The sequence below is a fragment of the Lissotriton helveticus genome, chromosome 2_1, assembly GCF_964261635.1.
Source record: "Lissotriton helveticus chromosome 2_1, aLisHel1.1, whole genome shotgun sequence".
Classification (NCBI taxonomy): domain Eukaryota; kingdom Metazoa; phylum Chordata; class Amphibia; order Caudata; family Salamandridae; genus Lissotriton; species Lissotriton helveticus.
Window position 1 is genome coordinate 1,533,035,451 of NC_136059.1, and position 14,820 is coordinate 1,533,050,270.

Consider the following 14,820-nt stretch of genomic DNA (forward strand, 5'->3'; position numbering starts at 1 on the left):
CAGGATGCGCCAGACACCTCATCTACTTACTATGTTGTTGCTTTACGCGGCCTTATATATCAACTCGTGGTGAACATGTCTCCATCATTCCAATGAGCCTAGTCGGTAACAGGCTTCCACCCCTGCCTGCCCTACCACAGTATTGGCGACCGCTGATTTGCAGCGCTTTAAACATCCGGTGTCAGTTATGTCCTGCTCAATTGTTGTCACGTTGTCGACCACAGAAGGTAGAAGGGCGGATTCGCTGCTCCCGGAAATTCTCAGCAGCAGGCACTCAACCCACCGATTTATCTCGCTGGATTCCAGCATGGCGGCAGTAGGAGCCAGGGGGAGGCTCTTGCTGAGATTAAACTCCACCGCTGGGCTGCAGGGCAGAGCACGCAAGCTCAATGTTAATGTATAGGGGTTCCACTGATAAGTGCCTGTACTATCCCATTGCAAGGTGAAGCACTCTTGCCGTGAAATCTCTCTCCTACCAAATGCAGATATAGCAGCCTGCATAACAAGCGCCTGCTCTGTCCTAATAATAGAATGGCAGCCATGAAGTGAAACCTCGGTAATGCCCAGCTGAATTTACAGTTGCCCTGATAAGAAGTACTGGTGCTCTGCAATAAAAGTACAGCAGACTCACGAGTACTCTCCCACTAAACGTCTGGCAGCCCAGTAGAGGGTAGGTGCCCTTGTAAGTATTGCCCTTTTTTGCTGAGAAGTGCGAACCCTTTCCACTAATAGTGTAACAGGCCTCGTGATAAGTGCTGATGCCATAAGCTGCTTTGCTCTGAGTGCTGGTGAAAGAAGTGTTAGTGCTCAGACCCGGACAGTATCGACCCCTGTAAAGCACAGGATGCGCCAGACACCTCATCTACTTACTATGTTGTTGCTTTACGCGTACTTATATATCAACTCGTAGTGAACATGTCTCCATCATTCCAATGAGCCTAGTCGGTGGGTTTACTTTGGATTACTTGGTCCCGTGAGGAGCTAGAAGTGCTGGGAGAACTGCTGCTGTATTTCCCCTACCTCGCCGCACCCGCTCCGCGGGTGCCGCTTCGTGATTTGGGGCAGAGGCTATCTGGACAGCTGGAAGGAGCGGAGGACCGTGGCCGTCTGCTGGTAGGTTGCATCAGGGCTGCGAGCGTTGTTGCAGGGACTCCATTTCCCTGGAGTCCCTGCCTGACCTAGAGCCATCACCTGGTCCGCTCTCCCTGTTGCTCCGCCTACAGCCTGTAACCCTCCCTACTTATAGGATCCAGCATCCCGCTACGCGGGAGCGCGCTGGAGCGTCGCCGGGCGAAGCCCGGGCAAAGGGCGGGCCCGTTTGTGTCGGTTCGTGACCGGGCCACCCCTCTTGCATCTGTCATCTCTGCGACTTCTGCGTGGGGAGATGTCCTGTCGTGATTCAAAGAGCAAGTCGTCCTCAGCTGGAGGCAATATAGCCGGAGGTATGGAATTTTTTTTGATCAGAGCCAATACCCTAATTGACACTGAAATCAACGTCCTTGAAAAGCGCTTATCTAAGGAACTAACGGCTAGAAAGAGATCCTCCCTTGGAACATTAGCCAACGCTAAAACCCCCGAGCGGCCCACTGACATTATAGACAATGATGCGCCGGGCCAAACTTTAACACTCAAGGAGGCTAATACAGGGGCTCTCGATTTGGATATCCTGGTTAATGAGATTATTCCTGAAATCGATTTAGTTCTTGTTAATAATATGTCTATCTCCTCGGAGCTAGAAGCCAATTGTACTGACATTTCTAATGTGGACAATGATGGGGCCGCAGTCAAACGTAAGAGACCCTATTACTCTAAATCGGGTAGAAAATCCAAATCTGCTAAGCACACACACGTTACCCCCCACCCTACACTAGGCCAAACCCAACCTTCGCCTAGATTGGAGTTAACACTTGAAAACTTGGGAGCTCTTCTCAAATCAATCTTGTTCCCCCTAGAGTCCAAAATGGAACGGATTGAACTCCGACTCGCTAACATAGAGAAACGCATAGATGATACTTTGGCTAAATCCATCAAGCCCAATACCCAGTGTAACCCACAAACCTCCCTTACTATCCCAGGTTCCGCCCTAGCGAAAGATGCCACTAACCCGCCATGTCCTTCAACAGGCCTTTTAGTTCCCATTCCCACCCAACACAGTATTAAAAAACCTCCCCCCCTGTTGCCTCTAGGGCCAGTGCAAACTATGGCTAATACCAACAGGGTCACAGCTGATGGCCAAACAGCTTTTCCAGCCCCATATCAAATAGCCACTAGACCGCGACGGCCTGATCTGCCGCCTGAGGCCAACCCCTTTACGGTAGTCCTGGCTGGAGCCCCCCCGCTGGAAGTCGGGGAAGCCGAGAGTTTTCAATCTCTCAAGAGCCAAGTTGTTAGATGGCTGAACTGGAACAGACCCCTTCCGGCTCACCTTCATAACGAAATCATCATGGTTAGAAGGGTACCCTGGCTTGGTAAAACCAGGAAGTCTATAAACGGGGACTGTATAACGGTCAGCTTTAGAGATCCTAGATCTGTCTCACACATCTGTGCAGGCTTTAACAGATCCTTTGATTCTACTATTCAGACGTTACCAGTATCCTTTTTCTTTCCCCCCAACCACCTGCACCATGATTGAGGTAGAGACGACTGGACCAGGGTTGAGCGGAGGGGCACCTATAGAAGATTTAATGCAAGGCCGGTTATGATGCCCCTGGATACTCCTTTCTGTGATTATAACCGGTTCAGTTGTCTAGATGGTTTAGATGGAGTCGACTGACTACCTATGTCTCATGTTTCAAGCCCTCCCCTCCCTGATTCTGGTTTTAGTTTACTAGAGGCCATGGGTAATGACATGCCAAAGGACCCAGTCTCTGTAATCTACCCTACCGATAACCACCCTGTACCCGGGGATTCGGATCCATATGCTATTTACCGCTCATCAACATCAATGGTTACTCCCGCTGAACTTACTCTGTTCATCGGGCCTATTAGTGTCCCTAAGGTTATTGATCATACAATGTGTCCCTCTGGTTTTAAACTTGCTAGTTGGAATATCGCAGGATGGAACCGACAAACGTTGTCGCTGGGTTGGAGTGAATCCTTGTCCCAGTTTGACATTTTATGTTTACAGGAGACCTGGGTAGCTACTGACATCTCTTATGATGGATTTGTGTCCTATAATAACCCTGCTCAAAGGTCCAATATGGGCAGGGCTAAAGGCGGGCTTGTAATTTTACTTTCTGTAAACTTTCCTATACATGTGAAACTGCATTTGACTGTGGGTTTTCATTCACAAATTTTAATCCTGGAATATAAAAGGGGTCATGAAACACTGTTGATTAATCATTATAATAACATGTTTGACGCTACAAACACCTCTGTTGTGGATGAGCTCGAGTTAGCAGTAAAGAAAATTTGTAAAGATACTCATAAGTTTTACAGTATTATTTGGGGGGGGGGATTTTAACATCCAAACTTGACCTCATTCTTTCACAAATGTATGTGGGTTTGATCGGGATAACGGGGAAAATCGGGCACACTTTACCCACTCGCCTTATGGCGATTCACTTAATTCCCTTATGCTTAGCTATGATTTATTGATTCATTACCCGGCTACAGATAAGGAGGATAATATCATCCCAACTTTTGTAGGTAGGAATACGCCATCTGTTATTGACCACATATTGGTATCTGTATATATCGCTTCACTTTGTTCAGTCCCGAATGTTGTAGACTTTGGCAACAGTGACCATAACGCCATTACAATGTCGACCTCTATCTGGGGGCCTCCCCCCTGTGATCAGGGCATGAGAATTGATGATATAATCCATAGCAGGCAAAACGGCATCCGTATTAAATGGTGTGGAGACAATTCGGAAAAGCTGTTGCATAAAATTGTGGAAGCAGAGTCAGAAGTGATATTCAAATGTCTGGACCCTGATGCTACCGCCCAGTGCATCATTGCTGATTTTGAGGAATTAGGTACCATAATAAAAAGATCCCTCACCATCACCAAGGACATATCAAAGAGGGCTACGGTTGGATGGTTTGACAGTGCTTGCACCAGATCTCTTCAAGAGCTTAGGCACGCACTGTCAAAACACCCTAGAGACAGGGACGCTATTGCACACCTTAGGTCGACCTATAAAAAACAACTTATTTGTAGGAAAAAAGAGTTAAGGGCACAAGCATGGGATACCCTGACAAAAGCAGCTGCCCTGCGTGATAGTAAGCTTTTTTGGAGCACGGTCAATAGTCCCTTCCTCCTTAAGGAAGATTTTCCTACACTTAACGCCCAAGTTAGCTAGGAAAACTGGGTACAATATTTTACTGGAATTTTTGACCCGGTTAGGGGGGATCATGACATCTCTTTTGCCACCCCCACTAACCCTAAGCTACCTTCGGAGATAACCATCCAAGAAGTCGAAATTGCCATCAGTAAGAGTAAAGGTGGGAAGGCACCAGGACCGGATGGGGTCCCGGTTGACCTATATAAAACCAATCAGGCACTATGGAGTCCACTCCTGACCCAGGTGTTTAACGCATCTGTCAGTGATAGTACACCATCTACATGGTATGAATCCATAATCCTGCCGATCTACAAGAAGGGAGATAGAGGAGAGGCAAAGAACTACCGCCCTATCTCCCTCCTGGATTCCTCACTCAAAATCATGAGCAGGGTCTTACTAGTGTGATTGGAGGAGTGGGCCGAGGACAACAAAATCCTTGCGGATTCTCAATATGGCTTCCGTAAAGGCCTCGGGACCGTTGAGCAATGCATCAACCTTGACCTTATTATAGGGAAATATACTAAAGCGAAACAGGGCTCTTTATTCCTTTGTTTCGCTGATCTTTCAAGTGCATTTGACCTGGTGGACCATACTTTGTTATGGTCCACTTTACTTGAAATGGGAGCCCCAACTGCAATAATCTACTTCCTGGCCAGACTTTATACTAAGCTTTCAGCCCAGATTCGTTTTGGCCGGGCAGGGGAATGCACCAATAAGATCAGGGTTAAATCTGGCATAAGGCAGGGCTGTGTGCTGGCCCCGTTGCTTTTTTCCCTCTTTATAAACTCTATGGAGTCCGAACTTAAAAGGGTCCAAGCTGATTCGCTGCAGATTGATGGCCATCCAGTCCCGGTATTGTTATATGCCGATGATACGGTCCTTCTCTCAAGAACCCCAAACGGCCTCCAAATTCTTATGAATTATTTCTATGATTTTATTCAGGGGAGAAAATTAAAAATTAATAATTCCAAGACCTTCATTATGGCCTGTGGGAAAAAGATAAAACAACTCAGACCATTTAAATTCAAAGAACACAGAATTGAGGTTGTGGATACTTTTTGCTATCTAGGTGTAACTTTTAATAGTATTGGGTCATGGGCACCCGAGATTTTAAATGTGAAAGCTAAGATGGGCAAAAGCTCCTCGGGAGTATTTCGCTTTGCCACAAAGTTGGGCAGTCGCCGCATCCCAGACATGTTAAATATCTATAAGCATAGATGCGCATCAATTGCTCTCTATGGCTCAGGGGTATGGGGACACTGTAACCATGGGGATCTGCTAGTGACAGAGAATCAGTTCCTCAAGAGACTTCTGTGTCTTCCCTCCTCGGCATCCACCGAACTGATTCATAACGAGGTTGGGCTAGACTATTTGACAGATCTAACGGGCATGAGACCACTTATGGTCTGGAGGTCAATTTGGGCAAAGGATAAATTAGAATTCACCAGGCGAATTATCCTAGACTGTCTTCGGTTGGATAACGTCTGTAAGATTCCCTGGTTGAAGTATGTTCTTAAGTCCTATAAAGAAACCTTTAACCTGGACATTCTTGTTGACCCTTCAAGTGCCGTTAACATCCCCAAACAGGAGATTAAAAAAGTTTATCTAGGAACTAAAACTAATTTGCATAGAGCCCAATGTAGTCTTTTTTCAACCCATGTTTTTTACCATTCTAACAAAGAGGTTGGTAGGGACATGCCCTTGTATTTAAAAGAAATTACCAAACAATCCCACCAGTTTGTCCTCACTAGGCTGAGACTTGGTATTGTCCATAACTTGGTGGCATTTCCACGGATGAAAATACATAGTTCAAGCCCTTGCCCGTGTGATGGTACCACCAAACAAAGTACATTGCACTTTATGCTAATTTTCCCATTATACTTGCACATCGGACTATGTTACCTTAAACCTGTTTTTAAGAAACATTATGTGTCCACTACTGCCCATGCCATGAATTTACTATTTGCACTTGACACTTTGGATATCTGTTTTTATACCGCTACTTTTATTCTAAAAGCTGTGTCCCATAGGAAAAGCCTGATTTTCTAATGATTAACTTGTAAAAATTTCCCCTGTAAGGTCGAATACCTGTCTCTAACTGAGTTGTCCCATTTATTGAGACTCATGTTTTATTGTGTATTTTATCCTGTATTTTTTATTACTGTGTGCTTTTATGATTGTTTATCAATAATCGAATAAAGCTTTGAAATTTGAATTTGTATTGCACTTTTTCTGAGAAGTGCGAACCCTTTCCACTAATAGTGTAACAGGCCTCGTGATTAGTGCTGATGCCATAAGCTGCTTTGCCCCGAGTACTGATGAAAGAAGTGTTAGTGCTCAGACCCAGACAGTATCAACCCCTGTAAGGCACAGGATGCGCCAGACACCTCATCCACTTACTATGTTGTTGCTTTACGCGGCCTTATATATCAACTTGTGGTGAACATGTCTCCATCATTCCAATGAGCCTAGTCGGTAACAGACTTCCACCCCTGCCTGCCCTACCACAGTATTGGCCACAGCTGATTTGCAGTGCTGTAAACATCCGGTGTCTGTTATGTCCTGCTCAATAGTAAGCACATTGTCGACCACAGAAGGTAGAAGGGTGGATTCGCCGCTCCCGGAAACTTCTCAGCAGCGGGCACTCAACCCGCCGAGTTATCTCGCTGGATTCCGGCATGGCGGCAGCAGGAGCCAGGTGCAGGCTCTCGCTGACATTAAACTCCACCGCTGGGCTGCAGGGCGGAGCACGCAAGCTCAATGTGAATGTATAGGGGTTCCACTGAGAAGTGCCGGTACTATCCCATTGCAAGTTGAAGCACTCTTGCCGTGAAATCTCTCTCCTACCAACTGCAGATAGCAGCCTGCATAACAAGCGCCTGCACTGTCCTAATAATAGAACGGCAGCCATGAAGTGAAACCTCGGTAATGCCCACCTGAATGTACAGTTGCCCTGATAAGAAGTACTGGTGCTGTGCAATAAAAGTACAGCAGACTCACGAGTACTCTCCCACTAAACGTCTGGCAGCCCAGTAGAGGGTAGGTGACCTTGTAAGTATTGCCGTTTTTTGCTGAAAAGTGCGAACCCTTTCCACTAATAGTGTAACAGGCCTCGTGATAAGTGCTGATGCCATAAGCTGCTTTGCTCTGAGTGCTGGTGAAAGAAGTGTTAGTGCTCAGACCCGGACAGTATCGACCCCTGTAAAGCGCAGGATGCGCCAGACACCTAATCCACTTACTATGTTGTTGCTTTACGCGGCCTTATATATCACCTCGTGGTGAACATGTCTCCATCATTCCAATGAGCCTAGTTAATAACAGGCTTCCCCCCCTGCCTGCTCTACCACAGTATTGGCCACCGCTGATTTGCAGCGCTGTAAACATTCGATGTCAGTTATCTCCTCCTCAATGGTAATCACATTGTCGACCACAGAAGGTAGAAGGGCGGATTCGCTGCTCCTGGAAACTTCTCAGCAGCGAGCACTCAACCCGCCGAGTTATCTCGCTGGATTCCAGCATGGCGGCAGCAGGAGCCAGGTGCAGGCTCTCGCTGACATTAAACCACACCGCTGACCTGCAGGTCGGAGCGCACGAGCTCAGTGTGAATGTATAGGGGTTCCACTGAGAAGTGCCGGTTCTATCCCATTGAAAGGTGAAACACTCTTGCCGTGAAATCTCACTTCTACCAACTGCAAATATAGCAGCCTGCATAACAAGTGCCTGCACTGTCCTAATAATAGAACAGCAGCCATGAAGTAAAACCTCGGTAATGCCCAGCTGAATGTACAGTTGCCCTGATAAGAAGAACTGGTGCTGTGGAATAAAAGTACCGCAGACTCACGAGTAGCGTTGGTACTGTCCGACTAAACGTCAGGCAGCCCAATAGAGGGTAGGTGCCCTGGTAAGTATTGCACTTTTGCTGAGAAGTGCGAAACCTTTCCACTAATAGTGTAAGAGGCCTCGTGATAAGTGCTGATGCCATAAGCTGCTTTGCCCCGAGTGCTGGTCAAAAAAGTGTTAGTGCTCAGACCCGGACAGTATCGACCCCTGTAAAGCATATGATGCGCCAGACACCTCATCCACTTACTATGTTGTTGCTTTACGGGGTCTATATATCACCTCGTGGTGAACATGTCTCCATCATTCCAATGAGCCTAGTCCGTAACAGGCATCCACCCCAGCCTGCCCTACCACAGTATTGGCCACCGCTGATTTGCAGCACTGTAAACATCCGGTGTCAGTTATGTCCTGCTCAATGGTAATCACGTTATCGACCACAGAAAGTAGAAGGGCGGATGCACCGCTCCCGGAAACTTTTCAGCAGCGGGCACTCAACCCGCCGAGTTATCTCGCTGTATTCCAGCATGGCGGCAGCAGGAGCCAGGTGCAGGCTCTCGCTGACACTAAACTCCACCGCTGAGCTGCAGGGCGGAGCGCGCGCCCTCAGTGTGAAGGTATAGGGGTTCCACTGAGAAGTGCCGGTTCTATCCCATTGAAAGGTGAAACACTCTTGCCGTGAAATCTCTCTCCTACCAACTGCAGATATAGCAGCCTGCATAACAAGCGCCTGCACTGTCCTAATAATAGAACAGCAGCCATGAAGTGAAATTTTGGTAATGCCCAGCTGAATGTACTGTTGCCCTGATAAGAAGTACTGGTGCTGTGCAATAAAAGTACCGCAGAATCACGAGTAGCGTTGGTACTGTCCCACTAAACGTCTGGCAGCCCAGTAGAGGGTAGGTGCCCTTGTAAGTATTGCACTTTTGCTGAGAAGTGTGAACCCTTTCAACTAATCGTGTAACAGGCCTCGTGATGAGTGCTGATGCCATAAGCTGCTTTGCCCCGAGTGCTAGTGAAAGAAGTGTTAATGCTCAAACTCGGACAGTATCGACCCATGTAAAGCACAGGATGTGCCAGACACCTCATCCACTTACTATGTTGTTGCTATACGGTGCCTATATATCTCCTCGTGGTGAACATGTCTCCATCATTCCAATGAGCCTAGTCGGTAACAGGCATCCACCCCAGCCTGCCCTACCACAGTATTGGCCCCCGCTGATTTGCAGCGCTGTAAACATCCGGTGTTAGTTATGACCTGATCAATGGTAATCACGTTGTCGACCACAGAAGGTAAACAGGCGGATTCGCAGCTCCCGGAAACTTCTCAGCAGCGGGCACTCAACCCGCCGAGGTATCTCGCTGGATTCCAGCATGCCGGCAGCAGGAGCCAGGTGCAGGCTCTCGCTGATATTAAACTCCACCGCTGAGCTGCAGGGCGGAGCGCGCAAGCTCAGTGTGAAGGTATAGGTGTTCCTCTGAGAAGTGCCGGTACTATGCTATTGAAAGGTGAAGCACTCTTGCCGTGAAATCTCTCTCCTACCAACTGCAGATATAGCAGCCTGCATAACAAGCGCCTGCACTGTCCTAATAATAGAACAGCAGCCATGAAGTGAAACCTCGGTAATGTGGTACTGAAAATCCGAACTCGTATACCCATCCCAGTCTTAGGAATGAAAACTTTGTTGTAATACGACGAATTTAGTGTCAAAAGACCGAGAATGGCGAGTACAGTATGTACAAGCATTTTCGTCGCATTCAGGTGATGATTTCACCTCGAAATCATCATTGATATCCTGAACCCTTGGCTTCCATTTTGTATATAGCCGCTATTTGGTGTGTTGCCCTTTACATAGGCCTTAATCCAGCTGAATCCGATCCCACAAGGACACGTACACCTTAATCGACTTTCCTATGACCTGTACAAGTTGGAACCATTGCCCCAGGCCGAACTCGTTAGGTCAGCTCCCCTCCCAGTGGCCGAAAAAGATATCATCAAGGCTCAACAAACCATAAAACCATTTCAGCGTGCACACCTGCCGTATCTCGCTCACATCTATCTCCACTCTTTTTGCTTCACTTACTTTATGATGGGGAGGTGCCCGTTTTATTGAGGGTCCAGCGATATCTGATGAAATGTTAGGCCTTGCCGAGTGATTTGTTGTGGCCAGCACGACGTGAAATATGTACATGTCATCATGACTCTGTTTTTTCTTGTAAACCAATAACTGTAAATAACATACTACAAATGCGAAGAATGTTCGCCTGAAGCTAGAAACTTTGTATAAGAAGAGAAGCCTGACTTTGTGAAGGCGAGCAATCTCCTGAGAATATACTCCCCGTGTGGTGTATTTCTAGGATACTTGTTACCTTGGTTGCAACCAATAAATCGATCTTTTGACTTCACCTAGAAGACTCTGAGTTTCTGTGGTCTGGATCAGGAAAGAACCCGAGGTCTCTGGGTGTGCCCTGGCACCGCTGGGTTACCGGTTCTGTGCCGGTTCCTAAAAACCCAGTACCTCAGTTGACGCCCAACGTTTGGGGCGATTCCAGTGGTACCAGTCAGCCAGAGGATCGTGAGGAGCTTCGTGTGGAAATTCCGGAGGACGGCCAACCACTTCAGCGACCCCTGCATGTCGACGTGGTCCGAAGGTCTTTGCCGCGAGGTTCCCCGCTTCCCGACGGCTACGAAGGACTGCTGCCTTGGCTATCGCCCTGATTTGGACCCTTGAAGTTTGGTAGAGCGAAACGCTAAGACGAGTCTTCTAAGTGACGTCATCGATATTTCAGTTAAGTATAAGTGGAGCGTCTTCCAGTCCTTAGGTGGTTCTTGAATTTTTGGGTATTTTGAGTTTTGTATTGGTACTTGCAAGCACCAAAACCGAAGGACTTGTGTTTTCACAAGAAATATCGTAATCGATAATCCTTCGAAGTTTGGAACTAGACTAGTGAGCGAAAATGCCTGGTCTTAGACTTAGAAACTTGTTTTGTCTTGGTACAAATAATAGGGACTCCCGATTGGAGGACTCGTGTCCGGTTCCTCCGGTTGGAACTCCAACATATGAGTTATATGTCAAACACGGAGTAGGTCCCATCGCATATAATGAGGTGTGGATTAAATACACCAGAAACTATGGTGTTCTAAAATGGCCGCAATACAGTAGTTTTGACGCAGAAATTCTAGATAATCTTGAGGTCAAACTGTTCAAAAAGAAAGCCCGGCCGACGATGTTTGACTCATTCCGCCTATGGCGTAAGGAGGCCAAACAAAAGGAAATTAAATTAGAGAAGAAAAATAAGAGAGAAAGGGGTATTTCGGTAATGCAAGCCGCAATGCAGTTTAAAGACAATGAAGAAGAACAAATAAGTGAGCAGTTGCACAGGCAACGTAAAATGGCAATAGATAAATGCTATCCAGTTTTACCGTCTCTTCAGCAAGAGACAGCAAAAGAGCGTGGAAAAGATCCGTTAATGTCACATTTGCTAAGTTCGCCGCCACCCTATGCACAAAATGCCACAGCACCGCCACAACCTTTAGTTGCACCCCCGGTAGCTGTTATGTCTGCTCCTTTACTGCACCCACCAGCCGTTCTTCAGCTGGCTCCTACTTCTTCGGTGCAGCCTCCTCCAGGCCCATCGACCAATTCTGTTTCACCTGTGTTTTCTACGATTTTGCCTACTGTACCTTTTACGTCTTCTAATGCTCCCTCTACGATTTTGCCTAGTGCCCCCTCTATTTCCCCTGATACCTCTTCTGCTATCTATACCCCTACCTTATCCCACCCCGTTCTTCCACCTGTTTGTCCTTCACTTTCACCTTCCGTTTGGCATAAAATGGCCAGCATTGTTACTAACATTCCTTCACCTCTTTTTCGGTCGCCTAAAGCGACCCCTAATATAGAACGAAGACAGCTGCAAAGCCAAATGCCTGATTAACAGGAGAGAGAGTCATTGAATAAGTTAGAGCGTAAATGGGCCATGGACACTGTAAGATATGATGTGGAGTCTGTCATGGAAGTTTTCCGTCAATGGGATGCACCGACGCAGAGATATGTTTTTGAGCAGATGTGTGCTTTTCTGTGTGAAGATTTGGAAGACAATGGTCAGGAGAGCAACCCGCAAGAGTTGTGTCGTGTACGGTTTAAGTTCGGAGAGGGTATGATTGTAGGTCCAGATGTGGAAAAAGCAGTTAAAATATTGTTGTCATATTGAAGTAAGGGAAGTAGTTCTGGGTCACCGTCTGAATCTAGTACATCCAGTACGAAAAATACCCTATGAGAGAAGTTCCCCCACAATGGAGAGAGGGTGACACAACCGCTAACCCACCTGTTCTGCCACACTTTCAGCGTGTTTGGGTCCATGTCCCATGGAAACGAGCTGAAGTTTTAGCACTCAAACAGACGTTACCTGATCCGCGTAAAAATCCTGCAGGGTATTACAAAGAGTTGTCACAGACTGCTGGGTCATGTATAATGAATTTAGCCGACATCGATATGTTATTTGGGAACGTTGTTCCACAGCCTTTATGGAGTAAAATACGCCATATAGATCATGACCAGGAATTGGGTGACTCATGGGCTAACATTGCTATTGCAGACGCCCGACAAGTTGGTGGTGCCAAGCCTGAGCCTTTGATAGCAGAACTCCCTAGTAAAATAGTTGACTACATGAAAACGATAATGCCTGCAATACGTGTAAACTGGGACAAGTTATCCGCATGCAAACAGAAGTAAGGCGAAACTGTCTCAGATTTCTTCACTAGGTTTGAAGAAACATTCGTCGATCACAGTGGTCAAGATATGGCCACTGAAGGAGGTCAGCGATTATTTGTCGATAAATTCGTGCACAATTTACTTCCAGAATTATGTAAAAAGTTAAAGGATTCAGAAAGTTCTTGGGCTGTCTCGTCTTCGACGCAAATATTGGCTACTGCCCAATATTACGAAAATAGAGACAAAGATGAGAAGGATAAAGCAGACAAGAAAACAAGAGAGTTAAAAACTAAGGTTTTATTACAGCAAGCTTATCCGCCACGTGGCGCTGGTAACGGCCAGAATCACGGTGGTCAGAGCAACTATCAGAATAATTTTCAGCATTCTCAGAGAAACTGGCAAAGGGCCGAGTATAATCAGCCACGTGTCACTGTAGGCCCCAATCAGTGTCTGTATTGCAAGGAAGAAGGTCATTTTAAGTATAATTGCCCTATCTTGTTACAACGCGCAAATGGTGTTTCACACGTAAGAGGTAGAGGTGTTCAGCAAGCACCTAGAGGTAGAGGACGTGGAAATGTCCCCCAAAATGCGCAGTCTCTTCCACCACAGAATTCTATGAATAAATTCGATCAGCAGAATAACGCATCAAGTAGGACAGCTCAATACTATACTGATGATTACTATACAGAAAGCGAACAATGGAGCAATAATGATTGCTAGGACAGCCATGGACAAAGAGAGGGAGTTGTTTCAGTTCCAGTAGATCAGAGTGGACCATACGTTAAGGTGATTACATCAGGTGTGTCAGAACCTTTTCTCTTGGATACTGGTGCTACAAAGAGTTCTATTATGCACTCCAAACGCCCTGGCGCACCTTTGTCTGGCGAAATGAACGTTTCTGTAGGTTTTTCTGGCGCCCCAGTTAGAAATCCGATTTCTGACCCTTTATCTCTTTCTGTTGGTCCTTGTGAATTTGAAGCACCCCTTATTATGACAACAGGTTGTGGTGAAAACTTGTTAGGATTGGATTTACTAAAAAGATTGTATGCGACTTTGTATTGTTCTCCTTCAGGAGTAGAACTTACTTTAGGCAAGAAAGTGGTTTCTCCCATGTACCTGTCAAGAGATAAGCTTCCAGCGGAATTGTCATTTCTCCCATATATCCTTTGGGCTACTGGTCCTAATGATGTTGGTCTTTTAGACATTCCACCATATGTAGTAATACTAAAAACTAATGTTAAAATGCCACGAATTCCCCAATACCGAATTTCTAGTGAGGGCGAGAAAGCCTTGCTAGCGATCGTTTACGAGCTAATTGCAAAGGATGTGATTGAGGAAACAAGAGGAAACGTTTGCAACAGTCCGGTTCTGCCTGTTTTAAAACGAACTGACCCTTCCCAGCCACCTGTGTACAGATTCGTGATCGATCTTAGAGAAGTGAATAAAATAGTTGTGCCACAATTTCCAGTTGTCCCCGACATTACCACCTTATTGACTATGATCCCGGCTTCTGCCTCTTGGTTCTCGGTGATTGACCTGAAGAATGCTTTCTTCAGCATCCCGATTGCTGAGGAGAGCAGGGACATTTTTTCCTTCACTTTAGGAGGTCGCAGTTTCCGCTTTAAATGCGCTCCTCAGGGCTACTGTGAAAGTCCGTCAACTAAACAGAACTAAGACACAGCACTTAACTAGTGCTCGGTTGTCTAGTTACGAATTGACCCTACTAGCAAGTCATGTGCGCATAAAACGATGCAGTACTTTGAACCTAGCTACATTGTTACCAATTACAGAAGGATCAGATGTTTCAGGACAGCACGATTGTTTTCTTAGGACAGAGGAAGAAACGAAAGGAAGAATAGACTTGTCCGATACTCCTCTTACAGAATGTGATGGTACATTATGGGTGGATGGTTCATGCTTCAAGCTCCTGAATGGTGACACGACTGCAGCATATGCTGTCACGACATTGCACACAATTGTAGAAA